This window comes from Ascaphus truei, chromosome 19 (assembly GCF_040206685.1).
Source record: "Ascaphus truei isolate aAscTru1 chromosome 19, aAscTru1.hap1, whole genome shotgun sequence".
In the NCBI taxonomy this organism is placed as follows: domain Eukaryota; kingdom Metazoa; phylum Chordata; class Amphibia; order Anura; family Ascaphidae; genus Ascaphus; species Ascaphus truei.
Window position 1 is genome coordinate 30,027,245 of NC_134501.1, and position 24,130 is coordinate 30,051,374.

The 24,130-nt window shown below is 33.7% G+C and overlaps 14 non-coding genes across 14 annotated transcripts; all 14 read right to left on the minus strand.

Moving 5' to 3' along the window:
* Positions 1–348: 348 nt before the first annotated feature.
* TRNAR-UCU (transfer RNA arginine (anticodon UCU)) lies at positions 349–433 on the minus strand. Its single transcript is given in 2 exon segments — positions 349–384; positions 397–433. It is a non-coding gene; the product is annotated as a tRNA-Arg (tRNA).
* A 2,429-nt stretch (positions 434–2,862) lies between these two features.
* TRNAR-UCU (transfer RNA arginine (anticodon UCU)) lies at positions 2,863–2,947 on the minus strand. The gene is given in 2 exon segments: positions 2,863–2,898; positions 2,911–2,947. It is a non-coding gene; the product is annotated as a tRNA-Arg (tRNA).
* A 3,661-nt stretch (positions 2,948–6,608) lies between these two features.
* On the minus strand, positions 6,609–6,693 carry TRNAR-UCU (transfer RNA arginine (anticodon UCU)). Its single transcript is given in 2 exon segments — positions 6,609–6,644; positions 6,657–6,693. It is a non-coding gene; the product is annotated as a tRNA-Arg (tRNA).
* A 1,350-nt stretch (positions 6,694–8,043) lies between these two features.
* Positions 8,044–8,128, minus strand: TRNAR-UCU (transfer RNA arginine (anticodon UCU)). The gene is given in 2 exon segments: positions 8,044–8,079; positions 8,092–8,128. It is a non-coding gene; the product is annotated as a tRNA-Arg (tRNA).
* Positions 8,129–10,556: 2,428 nt separating this feature from the next.
* TRNAR-UCU (transfer RNA arginine (anticodon UCU)) lies at positions 10,557–10,641 on the minus strand. Its single transcript is given in 2 exon segments — positions 10,557–10,592; positions 10,605–10,641. It is a non-coding gene; the product is annotated as a tRNA-Arg (tRNA).
* Positions 10,642–13,059: 2,418 nt separating this feature from the next.
* Positions 13,060–13,144, minus strand: TRNAR-UCU (transfer RNA arginine (anticodon UCU)). The gene is given in 2 exon segments: positions 13,060–13,095; positions 13,108–13,144. It is a non-coding gene; the product is annotated as a tRNA-Arg (tRNA).
* Positions 13,145–14,340: 1,196 nt separating this feature from the next.
* TRNAR-UCU (transfer RNA arginine (anticodon UCU)) lies at positions 14,341–14,425 on the minus strand. The gene is given in 2 exon segments: positions 14,341–14,376; positions 14,389–14,425. It is a non-coding gene; the product is annotated as a tRNA-Arg (tRNA).
* A 1,196-nt stretch (positions 14,426–15,621) lies between these two features.
* On the minus strand, positions 15,622–15,706 carry TRNAR-UCU (transfer RNA arginine (anticodon UCU)). Its single transcript is given in 2 exon segments — positions 15,622–15,657; positions 15,670–15,706. It is a non-coding gene; the product is annotated as a tRNA-Arg (tRNA).
* Positions 15,707–16,903: 1,197 nt separating this feature from the next.
* TRNAR-UCU (transfer RNA arginine (anticodon UCU)) lies at positions 16,904–16,988 on the minus strand. The gene is given in 2 exon segments: positions 16,904–16,939; positions 16,952–16,988. It is a non-coding gene; the product is annotated as a tRNA-Arg (tRNA).
* A 1,197-nt stretch (positions 16,989–18,185) lies between these two features.
* TRNAR-UCU (transfer RNA arginine (anticodon UCU)) lies at positions 18,186–18,270 on the minus strand. The gene is given in 2 exon segments: positions 18,186–18,221; positions 18,234–18,270. It is a non-coding gene; the product is annotated as a tRNA-Arg (tRNA).
* A 1,196-nt stretch (positions 18,271–19,466) lies between these two features.
* Positions 19,467–19,551, minus strand: TRNAR-UCU (transfer RNA arginine (anticodon UCU)). The gene is given in 2 exon segments: positions 19,467–19,502; positions 19,515–19,551. It is a non-coding gene; the product is annotated as a tRNA-Arg (tRNA).
* A 1,197-nt stretch (positions 19,552–20,748) lies between these two features.
* TRNAR-UCU (transfer RNA arginine (anticodon UCU)) lies at positions 20,749–20,833 on the minus strand. The gene is given in 2 exon segments: positions 20,749–20,784; positions 20,797–20,833. It is a non-coding gene; the product is annotated as a tRNA-Arg (tRNA).
* A 1,195-nt stretch (positions 20,834–22,028) lies between these two features.
* Positions 22,029–22,113, minus strand: TRNAR-UCU (transfer RNA arginine (anticodon UCU)). The gene is given in 2 exon segments: positions 22,029–22,064; positions 22,077–22,113. It is a non-coding gene; the product is annotated as a tRNA-Arg (tRNA).
* Positions 22,114–23,310: 1,197 nt separating this feature from the next.
* Positions 23,311–23,395, minus strand: TRNAR-UCU (transfer RNA arginine (anticodon UCU)). The gene is given in 2 exon segments: positions 23,311–23,346; positions 23,359–23,395. It is a non-coding gene; the product is annotated as a tRNA-Arg (tRNA).
* Positions 23,396–24,130: the final 735 nt, after the last annotated feature.

Consider the following 24,130-nt stretch of genomic DNA (forward strand, 5'->3'; position numbering starts at 1 on the left):
TGTATTCCATTCCATTAAATGTACATGAAAAATGAATCAATGTTGAGATTCAAATGGAAAATTTCCTGAATGCTAGGAAGTGCGCTGTAACCAGCTAAGACACATCCAAGATGGCAAGATGGTGGTAATGAAAACTATGAATTTTTGTGAAAAGTTGCATTCACACAAGTATACATGCATTTATGACTTACTTTTCACACTTGAATAAACTGCCTACCCCCGCGACTTTTACCTTCATTTTTTTACGTTTCACTAGTAGCATATTGTCAAATCTAAACATGTGTTTATTGCAAAATCAACAAATAAAGTTGCAAAAGTATAAAATGTCCACGTAATGCATTACAAATTCGACTCTGGTGGGACTCGAACCCACAACCTTTGAATATCTCAACCACCTAGAAGTCCAATGCGCTATCCATTGCGCCACAGAGCCCATGTGAAGAAAGCTGGTAACACATAACCGAATACACCTAATTCCATGCATACATTATTGATCTATTATTGCATCTCGGTATCAGAAAGTGTTATATGGCTGAGTGTTTCTTCCTCATTGCAACTACATACATTTTCCAAGTGATATGAAGGTTTTCCAACATGTAAAAATGAACCCCAACAAATGATCAAAATGAATATAATACATTAAAATAGATATATAAAAAGACACTTTTTGGCCACTGGTTCCCAATAGAGATGGGTGAAACTGGGTGTGTGAATCCAGAACCTTCAAGAAGCTTAAGTTCCAAAACCAAATACAAAACCTAAACCCTTAAGATTTTTAGAGTCAAAACCCAAATATTTTTTAGCACCAAAATTAGAGCCCTATGCCAAGTTTTTACCTCCAGGGGTTTCTCACCCTATCATTTTTATTTATTTCAAGTTTTTCCGTTATATTTTTTCGTTTCTGAACTGTTTTTATGATCTTACACTTCGTGTTAGCCTTTTTAATTATTTGTTACGCTATTTTAGCATTTTCTTCCCTATTTTTTCCCCATGACTTAGGAAAATCAAACATCTAAAACGAACAAATTGTGCTTTAAAAAAACAGAACCAAAACCAAAATTGCACATATATTTGACAACCAAAAATACAACCAAAACCAAAATACGAATTTATTTTACCAGCCCAACCCACAAAACTAATGAAAGTGCCCACCTTTTTTTCAGAATACACCGTTAATCCAAGGCGACCAATTAATATTTTTTCCAGTATTGAAACATAGCACCAATGCTATACAAATATGCTTTGACCAATAGAATTGACACATTTTGTAAAATATTCCATTGTATTCCATTCCATTAAATGTACATGAAAAATGAATCAATGTTGAGATTCAAATGGAAAATTTCCTGAATGCTAGGAAGTGCGCTGTAACCAGCTAAGACACATCCAAGATGGCAAGATGGTGGTAATGAAAACCATGAATTTTTGTGAAAAGTTGCATTCACACAAGTATACATGCATTTATGACTTACTTTTCACACTTGAATAAACTGCCTACCCCCGCGACTTTTACCTTCATTTTTTTACGTTTCACTAGTAGCATATTGTCAAATCTAAACATGTGTTTATTGCAAAATCAAAAAAATAAAGTTGCAAAAGTATAAAATGTTCACGTAATGCATTACAAATTCGACTCTGGTGGGACTCGAACCCACAACCTTTGAATATCTCAACCACCTAGAAGTCCAATGCGCTATCCATTGCTAATTCCATGCATACATTATTGATCTATTATTGCATCTCGGTATCAGAAAGTGTTATATGGCTGAGTGTTTCTTCCTCATTGCAACTACATACATTTTCCAAGTGATATGAAGGTTTTCCAACATGTAAAAATGAACCCCAACAAATGATCAAAATGAATATAATACATTAAAATAGATATATAAAAAGACACTTTTTGGCCACTGGTTCCCAATAGAGATGGGTGAAACTGGGTGTGTGAATCCAGAACCTTCAAGAAGCTTAAGTTCCAAAACCAAATACAAAACCTAAACCCTTAAGATTTTTAGAGTCAAAACCCAAATATTTTTTAGCACCAAAATTAGAGCCCTATGCCAAATTTTTACCTCCAGGGGTTTCTCACCCTATCATTTTTATTTATTTCAAGTTTTTCCGTTATATTTTTTCGTTTCTGAACTGTTTTTATGATCTTACACTTCGTGTTAGCCTTTTTAATTATTTGTTACGCTATTTTAGCATTTTCTTCCCTATTTTTTCCCCATGACTTAGGAAAATCAAACATCTAAAACGAACAAATTGTGCTTTAAAAAAACAGAACCAAAACCAAAATTGCACATATATTTGACAACCAAAAATACAACCAAAACCAAAATACGAATTTATTTTACCAGCCCAACCCACAAAACTAATGAAAGTGCCCACCTTTTTTTCAGAATACACCGTTAATCCAAGGCGACCAATTAATATTTTTTCCAGTATTGAAACATAGCACCAATGCTATACAAATATGCTTTGACCAATAGAATTGACACATTTTGTAAAATATTCCATTGTATTCCATTCCATTAAATGTACATGAAAAATGAATCAATGTTGAGATTCAAATGGAAAATTTCCTGAATGCTAGGAAGTGCGCTGTAACCAGCTAAGATACATCCAAGATGGCAAGATGGTGGTAATGAAAACTATGAATTTTTGTGAAAAGTTGCATTCACACAAGTATACATGCATTTATGACTTACTTTTCACACTTGAATAAACTGCCTACCCCCGCGACTTTTACCTTCATTTTTTTACGTTTCACTAGTAGCATATTGTCAAATCTAAACATGTGTTTATTGCAAAATCAACAAATAAAGTTGCAAAAGTATAAAATGTCCACGTAATGCATTACAAATTCGACTCTGGTGGGACTCGAACCCACAACCTTTGAATATCTCAACCACCTAGAAGTCCAATGCGCTATCCATTGCGCCACAGAGCCCATGTGAAGAAAGCTGGTAACACATAACCGAATACACCTAATTTCATGCATACATTATTGATCTATTATTGCATCTCGGTATCAGAAAGTGTTATATGGCTGAGTGTTTCTTCCTCATTGCAACTACATACATTTTCCAAGTGATATGAAGGTTTTCCAACATGTAAAAATGAACCCCAACAAATGATCAAAATGAATATAATACATTAAAATAGATATATAAAAAGACACTTTTTGGCCACTGGTTCCCAATAGAGATGGGTGAAACTGGGTGTGTGAATCCAGAACCTTCAAGAAGCTTAAGTTCCAAAACCAAATACAAAACCTAAACCCTTAAGATTTTTAGAGTCAAAACCCAAATATTTTTTAGCACCAAAATTAGAGCCCTATGCCAAGTTTTTACCTCCAGGGGTTTCTCACCCTATCATTTTTATTTATTTCAAGTTTTTCCGTTATATTTTTTCGTTTCTGAACTGTTTTTATGATCTTACACTTCGTGTTAGCCTTTTTAATTATTTGTTACGCTATTTTAGCATTTTCTTCCCTATTTTTTCCCCATGACTTAGGAAAATCAAACATCTAAAACGAACAAATTGTGCTTTAAAAAAACAGAACCAAAACCAAAATTGCACATATATTTGACAACCAAAAATACAACCAAAACCAAAATACGAATTTATTTTACCAGCCCAACCCACAAAACTAATGAAAGTGCCCACCTTTTGTTCAGAATACACCGTTAATCAAAGGGGACCAATTAATATTTTTTCCAGTATTGAAACATAGCACCAATGCTATACAAATATGCTTTGACCAATAGAAGTGACACATTTTGTAAAATATTCCATTGTATTCCATTCCATTAAATGTACATGAAAAATGAATCAATGTTGAGATTCAAATGGAAAATTTCCTGAATGCTAGGAAGTGCGCTGTAACCAGCTAAGACACATCCAAGATGGCAAGATGGTGGTAATGAAAACCATGAATTTTTGTGAAAAGTTGCATTCACACAAGTATACATGCATTTATGACTTACTTTTCACACTTGAATAAACTGCCTACCCCCGCGACTTTTACCTTCATTTTTTTACGTTTCACTAGTAGCATATTGTCAAATCTAAACATGTGTTTATTGCAAAATCAAAAAAATAAAGTTGCAAAAGTATAAAATGTTCACGTAATGCATTACAAATTCGACTCTGGTGGGACTCGAACCCACAACCTTTGAATATCTCAACCACCTAGAAGTCCAATGCGCTATCCATTGCTAATTCCATGCATACATTATTGATCTATTATTGCATCTCGGTATCAGAAAGTGTTATATGGCTGAGTGTTTCTTCCTCATTGCAACTACATACATTTTCCAAGTGATATGAAGGTTTTCCAACATGTAAAAATGAACCCCAACAAATGATCAAAATGAATATAATACATTAAAATAGATATATAAAAAGACACTTTTTGGCCACTGGTTCCCAATAGAGATGGGTGAAACTGGGTGTGTGAATCCAGAACCTTCAAGAAGCTTAAGTTCCAAAACCAAATACAAAACCTAAACCCTTAAGATTTTTAGAGTCAAAACCCAAATATTTTTTAGCACCAGAATTAGAGCCCTATGCCAAGTTTTTACCTCCAGGGGTTTCTCACCCTATCATTTTTATTTATTTCAAGTTTTTCCGTTATATTTTTTCATTTCTGAACTGTTTTTATGATCTTACACTTCGTGTTAGCCTTTTTAATTATTTGTTACGCTATTTTAGCATTTTCTTCCCTATTTTTTCCCCATGACTTAGGAAAATCAAACATCTAAAACGAACAAATTGTGCTTTAAAAAAACAGAACCAAAACCAAAATTGCACATATATTTGACAACCAAAAATACAACCAAAACCAAAATACGAATTTATTTTACCAGCCCAACCCACAAAACTAATGAAAGTGCCCACCTTTTTTTCAGAATACACCGTTAATCCAAGGCGACCAATTAATATTTTTTCCAGTATTGAAACATAGCACCAATGCTATACAAATATGCTTTGACCAATAGAATTGACACATTTTGTAAAATATTCCATTGTATTCCATTCCATTAAATGTACATGAAAAATGAATCAATGTTGAGATTCAAATGGAAAATTTCCTGAATGCTAGGAAGTGCGCTGTAACCAGCTAAGACACATCCAAGATGGCAAGATGGTGGTAATGAAAACTATGAATTTTTGTGAAAAGTTGCATTCACACAAGTATACATGCATTTATGACTTACTTTTCACACTTGAATAAACTGCCTACCCCCGCGACTTTTACCTTCATTTTTTTACGTTTCACTAGTAGCATATTGTCAAATCTAAACATGTGTTTATTGCAAAATCAACAAATAAAGTTGCAAAAGTATAAAATGTTCACGTAATGCATTACAAATTCGACTCTGGTGGGACTCGAACCCACAACCTTTGAATATCTCAACCACCTAGAAGTCCAATGCGCTATCCATTGCTAATTCCATGCATACATTATTGATCTATTATTGCATCTCGGTATCAGAAAGTGTTATATGGCTGAGTGTTTCTTCCTCATTGCAACTACATACATTTTCCAAGTGATATGAAGGTTTTCCAACATGTAAAAATGAACCCCAACAAATGATCAAAATGAATATAATACATTAAAATAGATATATAAAAAGACACTTTTTGGCCACTGGTTCCCAATAGAGATGGGTGAAACTGGGTGTGTGAATCCAGAACCTTCAAGAAGCTTAAGTTCCAAAACCAAATACAAAACCTAAACCCTTAAGATTTTTAGAGTCAAAACCCAAATATTTTTTAGCACCAAAATTAGAGCCCTATGCCAAGTTTTTACCTCCAGGGGTTTCTCACCCTATCATTTTTATTTATTTCAAGTTTTTCCGTTATATTTTTTCGTTTCTGAACTGTTTTTATGATCTTACACTTCGTGTTAGCCTTTTTAATTATTTGTTACGCTATTTTAGCATTTTCTTCCCTATTTTTTCCCCATGACTTACGAAAATCAAACATCTAAAACGAACAAATTGTGCTTTAAAAAAACAGAACCAAAACCAAAATTGCACATATATTTGACAACCAAAAATACAACCAAAACCAAAATACGAATTTATTTTACCAGCCTAACCCACAAAACTAATGAAAGTGCCCACCTTTTGTTCAGAATACACCGTTAATCAAAGGGGACCAATTAATATTTTTTCCAGTATTGAAACATAGCACCAATGCTATACAAATATGCTTTGACCAATAGAAGTGACACATTTTGTAAAATATTCCATTGTATTCCATTCCATTAAATGTACATGAAAAATGAATCAATGTTGAGATTCAAATGGAAAATTTCCTGAATGCTAGGAAGTGCGCTGTAACCAGCTAAGACACATCCAAGATGGCAAGATGGTGGTAATGAAAACTATGAATTTTTGTGAAAAGTTGCATTCACACAAGTATACATGCATTTATGACTTACTTTTCACACTTGAATAAACTGCCTACCCCCGCGACTTTTACCTTAATTTTTTTACGTTTCACTAGTAGCATATTGTCAAATCTAAACATGTGTTTATTGCAAAATCAACAAATAAAGTTGCAAAAGTATAAAATGTCCACGTAATGCATTACAAATTCGACTCTGGTGGGACTCGAACCCACAACCTTTGAATATCTCAACCACCTAGAAGTCCAATGCGCTATCCATTGCGCCACAGAGCCCATGTGAAGAAAGCTGGTAACACATAACCGAATACACCTAATTCCATGCATACATTATTGATCTATTATTGCATCTCGGTATCAGAAAGTGTTATATGGCTGAATATCTCAACCACCTAGAAGTCCAATGCGCTATCCATTGCGCCACAGAGCCCATGTGAAGAAAGCTGGTAACACATAACCGAATACACCTAATTCCATGCATACATTATTGATCTATTATTGCATCTCGGTATCAGAAAGTGTTATATGGCTGAATGTTTCTTCCTCATTGCAACTACATACATTTTCCAAGTGATATGAAGGTTTTCCAACATGTAAAAATGAACCCCAACAAATGATCAAAATGAATATAATACATTAAAATAGATATATAAAAAGACACTTTTTGGCCACTGGTTCCCAATAGAGATGGGTGAAACTGGGTGTGTGAATCCAGAACCTTCAAGAAGCTTAAGTTCCAAAACCAAATACAAAACCTAAACCCTTAAGATTTTTAGAGTCAAAACCCAAATATTTTTTAGCACCAAAATTAGAGCCCTATGCCAAGTTTTTACCTCCAGGGGTTTCTCACCCTATCATTTTTATTTATTTCAAGTTTTTCCGTTATATTTTTTCGTTTCTGAACTGTTTTTATGATCTTACACTTCGTGTTAGCCTTTTTAATTATTTGTTACGCTATTTTAGCATTTTCTTCCCTATTTTTTCCCCATGACTTAGGAAAATCAAACATCTAAAACGAACAAATTGTGCTTTAAAAAAACAGAACCAAAACCAAAATTGCACATATATTTGACAACCAAAAATACAACCAAAACCAAAATACGAATTTATTTTACCAGCCCAACCCACAAAACTAATGAAAGTGCCCACCTTTTGTTCAGAATACACCGTTAATCAAAGGGGACCAATTAATATTTTTTCCAGTATTGAAACATAGCACCAATGCTATATAAATATGCTTTGACCAATAGAAGTGACACATTTTGTAAAATATTCCATTGTATTCCATTCCATTAAATGTACATGAAAAATGAATCAATGTTGAGATTCAAATGGAAAATTTCCTGAATGCTAGGAAGTGCGCTGTAACCAGCTAAGACACATCCAAGATGGCAAGATGGTGGTAATGAAAACTATGAATTTTTGTGAAAAGTTGCATTCACACAAGTATACATGCATTTATGACTTACTTTTCACACTTGAATAAACTGCCTACCCCCGCGACTTTTACCTTCATTTTTTTACGTTTCACTAGTAGCATATTGTCAAATCTAAACATGTGTTTATTGCAAAATCAACAAATAAAGTTGCAAAAGTATAAAATGTCCACGTAATGCATTACAAATTCGACTCTGGTGGGACTCGAACCCACAACCTTTGAATATCTCAACCACCTAGAAGTCCAATGCGCTATCCATTGCGCCACAGAGCCCATGTGAAGAAAGCTGGTAACACATAACCGAATACACCTAATTCCATGCATACATTATTGATCTATTATTGCATCTCGGTATCAGAAAGTGTTATATGGCTGAGTGTTTCTTCCTCATTGCAACTACATACATTTTCCAAGTGATATGAAGGTTTTCCAACATGTAAAAATGAACCCCAACAAATGATCAAAATGAATATAATACATTAAAATAGATATATAAAAAGACACTTTTTGGCCACTGGTTCCCAATAGAGATGGGTGAAACTGGGTGTGTGAATCCAGAACCTTCAAGAAGCTTAAGTTCCAAAACCAAATACAAAACCTAAACCCTTAAGATTTTTAGAGTCAAAACCCAAATATTTTTTAGCACCAAAATTAGAGCCCTATGCCAAGTTTTTACCTCCAGGGGTTTCTCACCCTATCATTTTTATTTATTTCAAGTTTTTCCGTTATATTTTTTCGTTTCTGAACTGTTTTTATGATCTTACACTTCGTGTTAGCCTTTTTAATTATTTGTTACGCTATTTTAGCATTTTCTTCCCTATTTTTTCCCCATGACTTAGGAAAATCAAACATCTAAAACGAACAAATTGTGCTTTAAAAAAACAGAACCAAAACCAAAATTGCACATATATTTGACAACCAAAAATACAACCAAAACCAAAATACGAATTTATTTTACCAGCCCAACCCACAAAACTAATGAAAGTGCCCACCTTTTTTTCAGAATACACCGTTAATCCAAGGCGACCAATTAATATTTTTTCCAGTATTGAAACATAGCACCAATGCTATATAAATATGCTTTGACCAATAGAAGTGACACATTTTGTAAAATATTCCATTGTATTCCATTCCATTAAATGTACATGAAAAATGAATCAATGTTGAGATTCAAATGGAAAATTTCCTGAATGCTAGGAAGTGCGCTGTAACCAGCTAAGACACATCCAAGATGGCAAGATGGTGGTAATGAAAACTATGAATTTTTGTGAAAAGTTGCATTCACACAAGTATACATGCATTTATGACTTACTTTTCACACTTGAATAAACTGCCTACCCCCGCGACTTTTACCTTCATTTTTTTACGTTTCACTAGTAGCATATTGTCAAATCTAAACATGTGTTTATTGCAAAATCAACAAATAAAGTTGCAAAAGTATAAAATGTCCACGTAATGCATTACAAATTCGACTCTGGTGGGACTCGAACCCACAACCTTTGAATATCTCAACCACGTAGAAGTCCAATGCGCTATCCATTGCTAATTCCATGCATACATTATTGATCTATTATTGCATCTCGGTATCAGAAAGTGTTATATGGCTGAGTGTTTCTTCCTCATTGCAACTACATACATTTTCCAAGTGATATGAAGGTTTTCCAACATGTAAAAATGAACCCCAACAAATGATCAAAATGAATATAATACATTAAAATAGATATATAAAAAGACACTTTTTGGCCACTGGTTCCCAATAGAGATGGGTGAAACTGGGTGTGTGAATCCAGAACCTTCAAGAAGCTTAAGTTCCAAAACCAAATACAAAACCTAAACCCTTAAGATTTTTAGAGTCAAAACCCAAATATTTTTTAGCACCAAAATTAGAGCCCTATGCCAAGTTTTTACCTCCAGGGGTTTCTCACCCTATCATTTTTATTTATTTCAAGTTTTTCCGTTATATTTTTTCGTTTCTGAACTGTTTTTATGATCTTACACTTCGTGTTAGCCTTTTTAATTATTTGTTACGCTATTTTAGCATTTTCTTCCCTATTTTTTCCCCATGACTTAGGAAAATCAAACATCTAAAACGAACAAATTGTGCTTTAAAAAAACAGAACCAAAACCAAAATTGCACATATATTTGACAACCAAAAATACAACCAAAACCAAAATACGAATTTATTTTACCAGCCCAACCCACAAAACTAATGAAAGTGCCCACCTTTTTTTCAGAATACACCGTTAATCCAAGGCGACCAATTAATATTTTTTCCAGTATTGAAACATAGCACCAATGCAATACAAATATGCTTTGACCAATAGAATTGACACATTTTGTAAAATATTCCATTGTATTCCATTCCATTAAATGTACATGAAAAATGAATCAATGTTGAGATTCAAATGGAAAATTTCCTGAATGCTAGGAAGTGCGCTGTAACCAGCTAAGACACATCCAAGATGGCAAGATGGTGGTAATGAAAACTATGAATTTTTGTGAAAAGTTGCATTCACACAAGTATACATGCATTTATGACTTACTTTTCACACTTGAATAAACTGCCTACCCCCGCGACTTTTACCTTCATTTTTTTACGTTTCACTAGTAGCATATTGTCAAATCTAAACATGTGTTTATTGCAAAATCAACAAATAAAGTTGCAAAAGTATAAAATGTCCACGTAATGCATTACAAATTCGACTCTGGTGGGACTCGAACCCACAACCTTTGAATATCTCAACCACCTAGAAGTCCAATGCGCTATCCATTGCGCCACAGAGCCCATGTGAAGAAAGCTGGTAACACATAACCGAATACACCTAATTCCATGCATACATTATTGATCTATTATTGCATCTCGGTATCAGAAAGTGTTATATGGCTGAGTGTTTCTTCCTCATTGCAACTACATACATTTTCCAAGTGATATGAAGGTTTTCCAACATGTAAAAATGAACCCCAACAAATGATCAAAATGAATATAATACATTAAAATAGATATATAAAAAGACACTTTTTGGCCACTGGTTCCCAATAGAGATGGGTGAAACTGGGTGTGTGAATCCAGAACCTTCAAGAAGCTTAAGTTCCAAAACCAAATACAAAACCTAAACCCTTAAGATTTTTAGAGTCAAAACCCAAATATTTTTTAGCACCAAAATTAGAGCCCTATGCCAAGTTTTTACCTCCAGGGGTTTCTCACCCTATCATTTTTATTTATTTCAAGTTTTTCCGTTATATTTTTTCGTTTCTGAACTGTTTTTATGATCTTACACTTCGTGTTAGCCTTTTTAATTATTTGTTACGCTATTTTAGCATTTTCTTCCCTATTTTTTCCCCATGACTTAGGAAAATCAAACATCTAAAACGAACAAATTGTGCTTTAAAAAAACAGAACCAAAACCAAAATTGCACATATATTTGACAACCAAAAATACAACCAAAACCAAAATACGAATTTATTTTACCAGCCCAACCCACAAAACTAATGAAAGTGCCCACCTTTTTTTCAGAATACACCGTTAATCCAAGGCGACCAATTAATATTTTTTCCAGTATTGAAACATAGCACCAATGCAATACAAATATGCTTTGACCAATAGAATTGACACATTTTGTAAAATATTCCATTGTATTCCATTCCATTAAATGTACATGAAAAATGAATCAATGTTGAGATTCAAATGGAAAATTTCCTGAATGCTAGGAAGTGCGCTGTAACCAGCTAAGACACATCCAAGATGGCAAGATGGCGGTAATGAAAACTATGAATTTTTGTGAAAAGTTGCATTCACACAAGTATACATGCATTTATGACTTACTTTTCACACTTGAATAAACTGCCTACCCCCGCGACTTTTACCTTCATTTTTTTACGTTTCACTAGTAGCATATTGTCAAATCTAAACATGTGTTTATTGCAAAATCAACAAATAAAGTTGCAAAAGTATAAAATGTTCACGTAATGCATTACAGATTCGACTCTGGTGGGACTCGAACCCACAACCTTTGAATATCTCAACCACCTAGAAGTCCAATGCGCTATCCATTGCTAATTCCATGCATACATTATTGATCTATTATTGCATCTCGGTATCAGAAAGTGTTATATGGCTGAGTGTTTCTTCCTCATTGCAACTACATACATTTTCCAAGTGATATGAAGGTTTTCCAACATGTAAAAATGAACCCCAACAAATGATCAAAATGAATATAATACATTAAAATAGATATATAAAAAGACACTTTTTGGCCACTGGTTCCCAATAGAGATGGGTGAAACTGGGTGTGTGAATCCAGAACCTTCAAGAAGCTTAAGTTCCAAAACCAAATACAAAACCTAAACCCTTAAGATTTTTAGAGTCAAAACCCAAATATTTTTTAGCACCAAAATTAGAGCCCTATGCCAAGTTTTTACCTCCAGGGGTTTCTCACCCTATCATTTTTATTTATTTCAAGTTTTTCCGTTATATTTTTTCGTTTCTGAACTGTTTTTATGATCTTACACTTCGTGTTAGCCTTTTTAATTATTTGTTACGCTATTTTAGCATTTTCTTCCCTATTTTTTCCCCATGACTTAGGAAAATCAAACATCTAAAACGAACAAATTGTGCTTTAAAAAAACAGAACCAAAACCAAAATTGCACATATATTTGACAACCAAAAATACAACCAAAACCAAAATACGAATTTATTTTACCAGCCCAACCCACAAAACTAATGAAAGTGCCCACCTTTTTTTCAGAATACACCGTTAATCCAAGGCGACCAATTAATATTTTTTCCAGTATTGAAACATAGCACCAATGCTATACAAATATGCTTTGACCAATAGAATTGACACATTTTGTAAAATATTCCATTCCATTAAATGTACATGAAAAATGAATCAATGTTGAGATTCAAATGGAAAATTTCCTGAATGCTAGGAAGTGCGCTGTAACCAGCTAAGACACATCCAAGATGGCAAGATGGTGGTAATGAAAACTATGAATTTTTGTGAAAAGTTGCATTCACACAAGTATACATGCATTTATGACTTACTTTTCACACTTGAATAAACTGCCTACCCCCGCGACTTTTACCTTCATTTTTTTACGTTTCACTAGTAGCATATTGTCAAATCTAAACATGTGTTTATTGCAAAATCAACAAATAAAGTTGCAAAAGTATAAAATGTCCACGTAATGCATTACAAATTCGACTCTGGTGGGACTCGAACCCACAACCTTTGAATATCTCAACCACCTAGAAGTCCAATGCGCTATCCATTGCGCCACAGAGCCCATGTGAAGAAAGCTGGTAACACATAACCGAATACACCTAATTTCATTCATACATTATTGATCTATTATTGCATCTCGGTATCAGAAAGTGTTATATGGCTGAGTGTTTCTTCCTCATTGCAACTACATACATTTTCCAAGTGATATGAAGGTTTTCCAACATGTAAAAATGAACCCCAACAAATGATCAAAATGAATATAATACATTAAAATAGATATATAAAAAGACACTTTTTGGCCACTGGTTCCCAATAGAGATGGGTGAAACTGGGTGTGTGAATCCAGAACCTTCAAGAAGCTTAAGTTCCAAAACCAAATACAAAACCTAAACCCTTAAGATTTTTAGAGTCAAAACCCAAATATTTTTTAGCACCAAAATTAGAGCCCTATGCCAAGTTTTTACCTCCAGGGGTTTCTCACCCTATCATTTTTATTTATTTCAAGTTTTTCCGTTATATTTTTTCGTTTCTGAACTGTTTTTATGATCTTACACTTCGTGTTAGCCTTTTTAATTATTTGTTACGCTATTTTAGCATTTTCTTCCCTATTTTTTCCCCATGACTTAGGAAAATCAAACATCTAAAACGAACAAATTGTGCTTTAAAAAAACAGAACCAAAACCAAAATTGCACATATATTTGACAACCAAAAATACAACCAAAACCAAAATACGAATTTATTTTACCAGCCCAACCCACAAAACTAATGAAAGTGCCCACCTTTTGTTCAGAATACACCGTTAATCAAAGGGGACCAATTAATATTTTTTCCAGTATTGAAACATAGCACCAATGCTATACAAATATGCTTTGACCAATAGAAGTGACACATTTTGTAAAATATTCCATTGTATTCCATTCCATTAAATGTACATGAAAAATGAATCAATGTTGAGATTCAAATGGAAAATTTCCTGAATGCTAGGAAGTGCGCTGTAACCAGCTAAGACACATCCAAGATGGCAAGATGGTGGTAATGAAAACTATGAATTTTTGTGAAAAGTTGCATTCACACAAGTATACATGCATTTATGACTTACTTTTCACACTTGAATAAACTGCCTACCCCCGCGACTTTTACCTTCATTTTTTTACGTTTCACTAGTAGCATATTGTCAAATCTAAACATGTGTTTATTGCAAAATCAACAAATAAAGTTGCAAAAGTATAAAATGTCCACGTAATGCATTACAAATTCGACTCTGGTGGGACTCGAACCCACAACCTTTGAATATCTCAACCACCTAGAAGTCCAATGCGCTATCCATTGCGCCACAGAGCCCATGTGAAGAAAGCTGGTAACACATAACCAAATACACCTAATTCCATGCATACATTATTGATCTATTATTGCATCTCGGTATCAGAAAGTGTTATATGGCTGAGTGTTTCTTCCTCATTGCAACTACATACATTTTCCAAGTGATATGAAGGTTTTCCAACATGTAAAAATGAACCCCAACAAATGATCAAAATGAATATAATACATTAAAATAGATATATAAAAAGACACTTTTTGGCCACTGGTTCCCAATAGAGATGGGTGAAACTGGGTGTGTGAATCCAGAACCTTCAAGAAGCTTAAGTTCCAAAACCAAATACAAAACCTAAACCCTTAAGATTTTTAGAGTCAAAACCCAAATATTTTTTAGCACCAAAATTAGAGCCCTATGCCAAGTTTTTACCTCCAGGGGTTTCTCACCCTATCATTTTTATTTATTTCAAGTTTTTCCGTTATATTTTTTCGTTTCTGAACTGTTTTTATGATCTTACACTTCGTGTTAGCCTTTTTAATTATTTGTTACGCTATTTTAGCATTTTCTTCCCTTTTTTTTCCCCATGACTTAGGAAAATCAAACATCTAAAACGAACAAATTGTGCTTTAAAAAAACAGAACCAAAACCAAAATTGCACATATATTTGACAACCAAAAATACAACAAAAACCAAAATACGAATTTATTTTACCAGCCCAACCCACAAAACTAATGAAAGTGCCCACCTTTTGTTCAGAATACACCGTTAATCAAAGGGGACCAATTAATATTTTTTCCAGTATTGAAACATAGCACCAATGCTATACAAATATGCTTTGACCAATAGAAGTGACACATTTTGTAAAATATTCCATTGTATTCCATTCCATTAAATGTACATGAAAAATGAATCAATGTTGAGATTCAAATGGAAAATTTCCTGAATGCTAGGAAGTGCGCTGTAACCAGCTAAGACACATCCAAGATGGCAAGATGGTGGTAATGAAAACTATGAATTTTTGTGAAAAGTTGCATTCACACAAGTATACATGCATTTATGACTTACTTTTCACACTTGAATAAACTGCCTACCCCCGCGACTTTTACCTTCATTTTTTTACGTTTCACTAGTAGCATATTGTCAAATCTAAACATGTGTTTATTGCAAAATCAACAAATAAAGTTGCAAAAGTATAAAATGTCCACGTAATGCATTACAAATTCGACTCTGGTGGGACTCGAACCCACAACCTTTGAATATCTCAACCACCTAGAAGTCCAATGCGCTATCCATTGCGCCACAGAGCCCATGTGAAGAAAGCTGGTAACACATAACCGAATACACCTAATTCCATGCATACATTATTGATCTATTATTGCATCTCGGTATCAGAAAGTGTTATATGGCTGAGTGTTTCTTCCTCATTGCAACTACATACATTTTCCAAGTAATATGAAGGTTTTCCAACATGTAAAAATGAACCCCAACAAATGATCAAATTGAATATAATACATTAAAATAGATATATAAAAAGACACTTTTTGGCCACTGGTTCCCAATAGAGATGGGTGAAACTGGGTTTGTGAATACAGAACCTTCAAGAAGCTTAAGTTCCAAAACCAAATACAAAACCTAAACCCTTAAGATTTTTAGAGTCAAAACCCAAATATTTTTTAGCACCAAAATTAGAGCCCTATGCCAAGTTTTTACCTCCAGGGGTTTCTCACCCTATCATTTTTATTTATTTCAAGTTTTTCCGTTATATTTTTTCGTTTCTGAACTGTTTTTATGATCTTACACTTCGTGTTAGCCTTTTTAATTATTTGTTACGCTATTTTAGCATTTTCTTCCCTATTTTTTCCCCATGACTTAGGAAAATCAAACATCTAAAACGAACAAATTGTGCTTTAAAAAAACAGAACCAAAACCAAAATTGCACATATATTTGACAACCAAAAATACAACCAAAACCAAAATACGAATTTATTTTACCAGCCCAACCCACAAAACTAATGAAAGTGCCCACTTTTTGTTCAGAATACACCGTTAATCAAAGGGGACCAATTAATATTTTTTCCAGTGTTGAAACATAGCACCAATGCTATACAAATATGCTTTGACCAATAGAATTGACACATTTTGTAAAATATTCCATTGTATTCCATTCCATTAAATGTACATGAAAAATGAATCAATGTTGAGATTCAAATGGAAAATTTCCTGAATGCTAGGAAGTACGCTGTAACCAGCTAAGACACATCCAAGATGGCAAGATGGTGGTAATGAAAACTATGAATTTTTGTGAAAAGTTGCATTCACACAAGTATACATGCACTTATGACTTACTTTTCACACTTGAATAAACTGCCTACCCCCGCGACTTTTACCTTCATTTTTTTACGTTTCACTAGTAGCATATTGTCAAATCTAAACATGTGTTTATTGCAAAATGAACAAATAAAGTTGCAAAATGTATAAAATGTCCACGTGATGCATTACAGATTCGACTCTGGTGGGACTCGAACCCACAACCTTTGAATATCTCAAACACCTAGAAGTCCAATGCGCTATCCATTGCGCCACAGAGCCCATGTGAAGAAAGCTGGTAACACATAACCGAAAACACCCAATTCCATGCATACATTATTGATCTATTATTGCATCTCGGTATCAGAAAGTGTTATATGGCGGAGTGTTTCTTCCTCATTGCAACTACATACATTTTCCAAGTAATATGAAGGTTTTCCAACATGTAAAAATGAACCCCAAAAAATGATCAAAATGAATATAATACATTAAAATAGATATATAAAAAGACACTTTTTGGCCACTGGTTCCCAATAGAGATGGGTGAAACTGGGTGTGTGAATCCAGAACCTTCAAGAAGCTTAAGTTCCAAAACCAAATACAAAACCTAAACCCTTAAGATTTTTAAAGTCAAAACCCAAATATTTTTTAGCACCAAAATTAGAGCCCTATGTCAAATTTTTACCTCCAGGGGTTTCTCACCCTATCATTTTTATTTATTTCAAGTTTTTCCGTTATTTTTTTTCGTTTCTGAACTGTTTTTATGATCTTACACTTCGTGTTAGCCTTTTTAATTATTTGTTACGCTATTTTAGCATTTTCTTCCCTTTTTTTTCCCCATGACTTAGGAAAATCAAACCTCTAAAACGAACAAATTGTGCTTTAAAAAAACAGAACCAAAACCAAAATTGCACATATAGTTGACAACCAAAAATACAACCAAAACCAAAATACGAATTTATTTTACCAGCCCAACCCACAAAACTAATGAAAGTGCCCACCTTTTGTTCAGAATACACCGTTAATCAAAGGGGACCAATTAATATTTTTTCCAGTATTGAAACATAGCACCAATGCTATACAAATATGCTTTGACCAATAGAATTGACACATTTTGTAAAATATTCCATTGTATTCCATTCCATTAAATGTACATGAAAAATGAATCAATGTTGAGATTCAAATGGAAAATTTCCTGAATGCTAGGAAGTGCGCTGTAACCAGCTAAGACACATCCAAGATGGCAAGATGGTGGTAATGAAAACTATGAATTTTTGTGAAAAGTTGCATTCACACAAGTATACATGCATTTATGACTTACTTTTCACACTTGAATAAACTGCCTACCCCCGCGACTTTTACCTTAATTTTTTTACGTTTCACTAGTAGCATATTGTCAAATCTAAACATGTGTTTATTGCAAAATGAACAAATAAAGTTGCAAAATGTATAAAATGTCCACGTGATGCATTACAGATTCGACTCTGGTGGGACTCGAACCCACAACCTTTGAATATCTCAACCACCTAGAAGTCCAATGCGCTATCCATTGCGCCACAGAGCCCATGTGAAGAAAGCTGGTAACACATAACCGAAAACACCCAATTCCATGCATACATTATTGATCTATTATTGCATCTCGGTATCAGAAAGTGTTATATGGCGGAGTGTTTCTTCCTCATTGCAACTACATACATTTTCCAAGTAATATGAAGGTTTTCCAACATGTAAAAATGAACCCCAACAAATGATCAAAATGAATATAATACATTAAAATAGATATATAAAAAGACACTTTTTGGCCACTGGTTCCCAATAGAGATGGGTGAAACTGGGTGTGTGAATCCAGAACCTTCAAGAAGCTTAAGTTCCAAAACCAAATACAAAACCTAAACCCTTAAGATTTTTAAAGTCAAAACCCAAATATTTTTTAGCACCAAAATTAGAGCCCTATGTCAAATTTTTACCTCCAAGGGTTTCTCACCCTATCATTTTTATTTATTTCAAGTTTTTCCGTTATTTTTTTTCGTTTCTGAACTGTTTTTATGATCTTACACTTCGTGTTAGCCTTTTTAATTATTTGTTACGCTATTTTAGCATTTTCTTCCCTTTTTTTTCCCCATGACTTAGGAAAATCAAACCTCTAAAACGAACAAATTGTGCTTTAAAAAAACAGAACCAAAACCAAAATTGCACATATATTTGACAACCAAAAATACAACAAAAACCAAAATACGAATTTATTTTACCAGCCCAACCCACAAAACTAATGAAAGTGCCCACCTTTTGTTCAGAATACACCGTTAATCAAAAGGGACCAATTAATATTTTTTCCAGTATTGAAACATAGCACCAATGCTATACAAATATGCTTTGACAATAGAAGTGACACATTTTGTAAAATATTCCATTGTATTCCATTCCATTAAATGTACATGAAAAATGTATCAATGTTGAGATTCAAATGGAAAATTTCCTGAATGCTAGGAAGTACGCTGTAACCAGCTAAGACACATCCAAGATGGCAAGATGGTGGTAATGAAAACTATGAATTTTTGTGAAAAGTTGCATTCACACAAGTATACATGCATTTATGACTTACTTTTCACACTTGAATAAACTGCCTACCCCCGCGACTTTTACCTTCATTTTTTTACGTTTCACTAGTAGCATATTGTCAAATCTAAACATGTGTTTATTGCAAAATCAACAAATAAAGTTGCAAAATGTATAAAATGTCCATGTAATGCATTATAGATTCGACTCTGGTGGGACTCGAACCCACAACCTTTGAACATCTCAACCACCTAGAAGTCCAATGCGCTATCCATTGCGCCACAGAGCCCATGTGAGGAAAGCTGGTAACACATAACCGAATACACCTAATTCCATGCATACAATATTGATCTATTATTGCATCTCGGTATCAGAAAGTGTTATATGGCGGAGTGTTTCTTCCTCATTGCAACTACATACATTTTCCAAGTAATATGAAGGTTTTCCAACATGTAAAAATGAACCCCAACAAATGATCAAATTGAATATAATACATTAAAATAGATATATAAAAAGACACTTTTTGGCCACTGGTTCCCAATAGAGATGGGTGAAACTGGGTTTGTGAATCCAGAACCTTCAAGAAGCTTAAGTTCCAAAACCAAATACAAAACCTAAACCCTTAAGATTTTTAGAGTCAAAACCCAAATATTTTTTAGCACCAAAATTAGAGCCCTATGCCAAGTTTTTACCTCCAGGGGTTTCTCACCCTATCATTTTTATTTATTTCAAGTTTTTCCGTTATATTTTTTCGTTTCTGAACTGTTTTTATGATCTTACACTTCGTGTTAGCCTTTTTAATTATTTGTTACGCTATTTTAGCATTTTCTTCCCTATTTTTTCCCCATGACTTAGGAAAATCAAACATCTAAAACGAACAAATTGTGCTTTAAAAAAACAGAACCAAAACCAAAATTGCACATATATTTGACAACCAAAAATACAACCAAAACCAAAATACGAATTTATTTTACCAGCCCAACCCACAAAACTAATGAAAGTGCCCACTTTTTGTTCAGAATACACCGTTAATCAAAGGGGACCAATTAATATTTTTTCCAGTGTTGAAACATAGCACCAATGCTATACAAATATGCTTTGACCAATAGAATTGACACATTTTGTAAAATATTCCATTGTATTCCATTCCATTAAATGTACATGAAAAATGAATCAATGTTGAGATTCAAATGGAAAATTTCCTGAATGCTAGGAAGTACGCTGTAACAAGCTAAGACACATCCAAGATAGCAAGATGGTGGTAATGAAAACTATGAATTTTTGTGAAAAGTTGCATTCACACAAGTATACATGCACTTATGACTTACTTTTCACACTTGAATAAACTGCCTACCCCCGCGACTTTTACCTTCATTTTTTTACGTTTCACTAGTAGCATATTGTCAAATCTAAACATGTGTTTATTGCAAAATGAACAAATAAAGTTGCAAAATGTATAAAATGTCCACGTGATGCATTACAGATTCGACTCTGGTGGGACTCGAACCCACAACCTTTGAATATCTCAACCACCTAGAAGTCCAATGCGCTATCCATTGCGCCACAGAGCCCATGTGAAGAAAGCTGGTAACACATAACCGAAAACACCCAATTCCATGCATACATTATTGATCTATTATTGCATCTCGGTATCAGAAAGTGTTATATGGCGGAGTGTTTCTTCCTCATTGCAACTACATACATTTTCCAAGTAATATGAAGGTTTTCCAACATGTAAAAATGAACCCCAACAAATGATCAAAATGAATATAATACATTAAAATAGATATATAAAAAGACACTTTTTGGCCACTGGTTCCCAATAGAGATGGGTGAAACTGGGTGTGTGAATCCAGAACCTTCAAGAAGCTTAAGTTCCAAAACCAAATACAAAACCTAAACCCTTAAGATTTTTAAAGTCAAAACCCAAATATTTTTTAGCACCAAAATTAGAGCCCTATGTCAAATTTTTACCTCCAGGGGTTTCTCACCCTATCATTTTTATTTATTTCAAGTTTTTCCGTTATTTTTTTTCATTTCTGAACTGTTTTTATGATCTTACACTTCGTGTTAGCCTTTTTAATTATTTGTTACGCTATTTTAGCATTTTCTTCCCTTTTTTTTCCCCATGACTTAGGAAAATCAAACCTCTAAAACGAACAAATTGTGCTTTAAAAAAACAGCACCAAAACCAAAATTGCACATATATTTGACAACCAAAAATACAACAAAAACCAAAATACGAATTTATTTTACCAGCCCAACCCACAAAACTAATGAAAGTGCCCACCTTTTGTTCAGAATACACCGTTAATCAAAAGGGACCAATTAATATTTTTTCCAGTATTGAAACATAGCACCAATGCTATACAAATATGCTTTGACAATAGAAGTGACACATTTTGTAAAATATTCCATTGTATTCCATTCCATTAAATGTACATGAAAAATGAATCAATGTTGAGATTCAAATGGAAAATTTCCTGAATGCTAGGAAGTACGCTGTAACCAGCTAAGACACATCCAAGATGGCAAGATGGTGGTAATGAAAACTATGAATTTTTGTGAAAAGTTGCATTCACACAAGTATACATGCATTTATGACTTACTTTTCACACTTGAATAAACTGCCTACCCCCGCGACTTTTACCTTCATTTTTTTACGTTTCACTAGTAGCATATTGTCAAATCTAAACATGTGTTTATTGCAAAATCAACAAATAAAGTTGCAAAAGTATAAAATGTCCACGTAATGCATTACAAATTCGACTCTGGTGGGACTCGAACCCACAACCTTTGAATATCTCAACCACCTAGAAGTCCAATGCGCTATCCATTGCGCCACAGAGCCCATGTGAAGAAAGCTGGTAACACATAACCGAATACACCTAATTCCATGCATACATTATTGATCTATTATTGCATCTCGGTATCAGAAAGTGTTATATGGATGAATGTTTCTTCCTCATTGCAACTACATACATTTTCCAAGTAATATGAAGGTTTTCCAACATGTAAAAATGAACCCCAACAAATGATCAAATTGAATATAATACATTAAAATAGATATATAAAAAGACACTTTTTGGCCACTGGTTCCCAATAGAGATGGGTGAAACTGGGTTTGTGAATACAGAACCTTCAAGAAGCTTAAGTTCCAAAACCAAATACAAAACCTAAACCCTTAAGATTTTTAGAGTCAAAACCCAAATATTTTTTAGCACCAAAATTAGAGCCCTATGCCAAGTTTTTACCTCCAGGGGTTTCTCACCCTATCATTTTTATTTATTTCAAGTTTTTCCGTTATATTTTTTCGTTTCTGAACTGTTTTTATGATCTTACACTTCGTGTTAGCCTTTTTAATTATTTGTTACGCTATTTTAGCATTTTCTTCCCTATTTTTTCCCCATGACTTAGGAAAATCAAACATCTAAAACGAACAAATTGTGCTTTAAAAAAACAGAACCAAAACCAAAATTGCACATATATTTGACAACCAAAAATACAACCAAAACCAAAATACGAATTTATTTTACCAGCCCAACCCACAAAACTAATGAAAGTGCCCACTTTTTGTTCAGAATACACCGTTAATCAAAGGGGACCAATTAATATTTTTTCCAGTGTTGAAACATAGCACCAATGCTATACAAATATGCTTTGACCAATAGAATTGACACATTTTGTAAAATATTCCATTGTATTCCATTCCATTAAATGTACATGAAAAATGAATCAATGTTGAGATTCAAATGGAAAATTTCCTGAATGCTAGGAAGTACGCTGTAACCAGCTAAGACACATCCAAGATAGCAAGATGGTGGTAATGAAAACTATGAATTTTTGTGAAAAGTTGCATTCACACAAGTATACATGCACTTATGACTTACTTTTCACACTTGAATAAACTGCCTACCCCCGCGACTTTTACCTTCATTTTTTTACGTTTCACTAGTAGCATATTGTCAAATCTAAACATGTGTTTATTGCAAAATGAACAAATAAAGTTGCAAAATGTATAAAATGTCCACGTGATGCATTACAGATTCGACTCTGGTGGGACTCGAACCCACAACCTTTGAATATCTCAAACACCTAGAAGTCCAATGCGCTATCCATTGCGCCACAGAGCCCATGTGAAGAAAGCTGGTAACACATAACCGAAAACACCCAATTCCATGCATACATTATTGATCTATTATTGCATCTCGGTATCAGAAAGTGTTATATGGCGGAGTGTTTCTTCCTCATTGCAACTACATACATTTTCCAAGTAATATGAAGGTTTTCCAACATGTAAAAATGAACCCCAAAAAATGATCAAAATGAATATAATACATTAAAATAGATATATAAAAAGACACTTTTTGGCCACTGGTTCCCAATAGAGATGGGTGAAACTGGGTGTGTGAATCCAGAACCTTCAAGAAGCTTAAGTTCCAAAACCAAATACAAAACCTAAACCCTTAAGATTTTTAAAGTCAAAACCCAAATATTTTTTAGCACCAAAATTAGAGCCCTATGTCAAATTTTTACCTCCAGGGGTTTCTCACCCTATCATTTTTATTTATTTCAAGTTTTTCCGTTATTTTTTTTCGTTTCTGAACTGTTTTTATGATCTTACACTTCGTGTTAGCCTTTTTAATTATTTGTTACGCTATTTTAGCATTTTCTTCCCTTTTTTTTCCCCATGACTTAGGAAAATCAAACCTCTAAAACGAACAAATTGTGCTTTAAAAAAACAGAACCAAAACCAAAATTGCACATATAGTTGACAACCAAAAATACAACCAAAACCAAAATACGAATTTATTTTACCAGCCCAACCCACAAAACTAATGAAAGTGCCCACCTTTTGTTCAGAATAC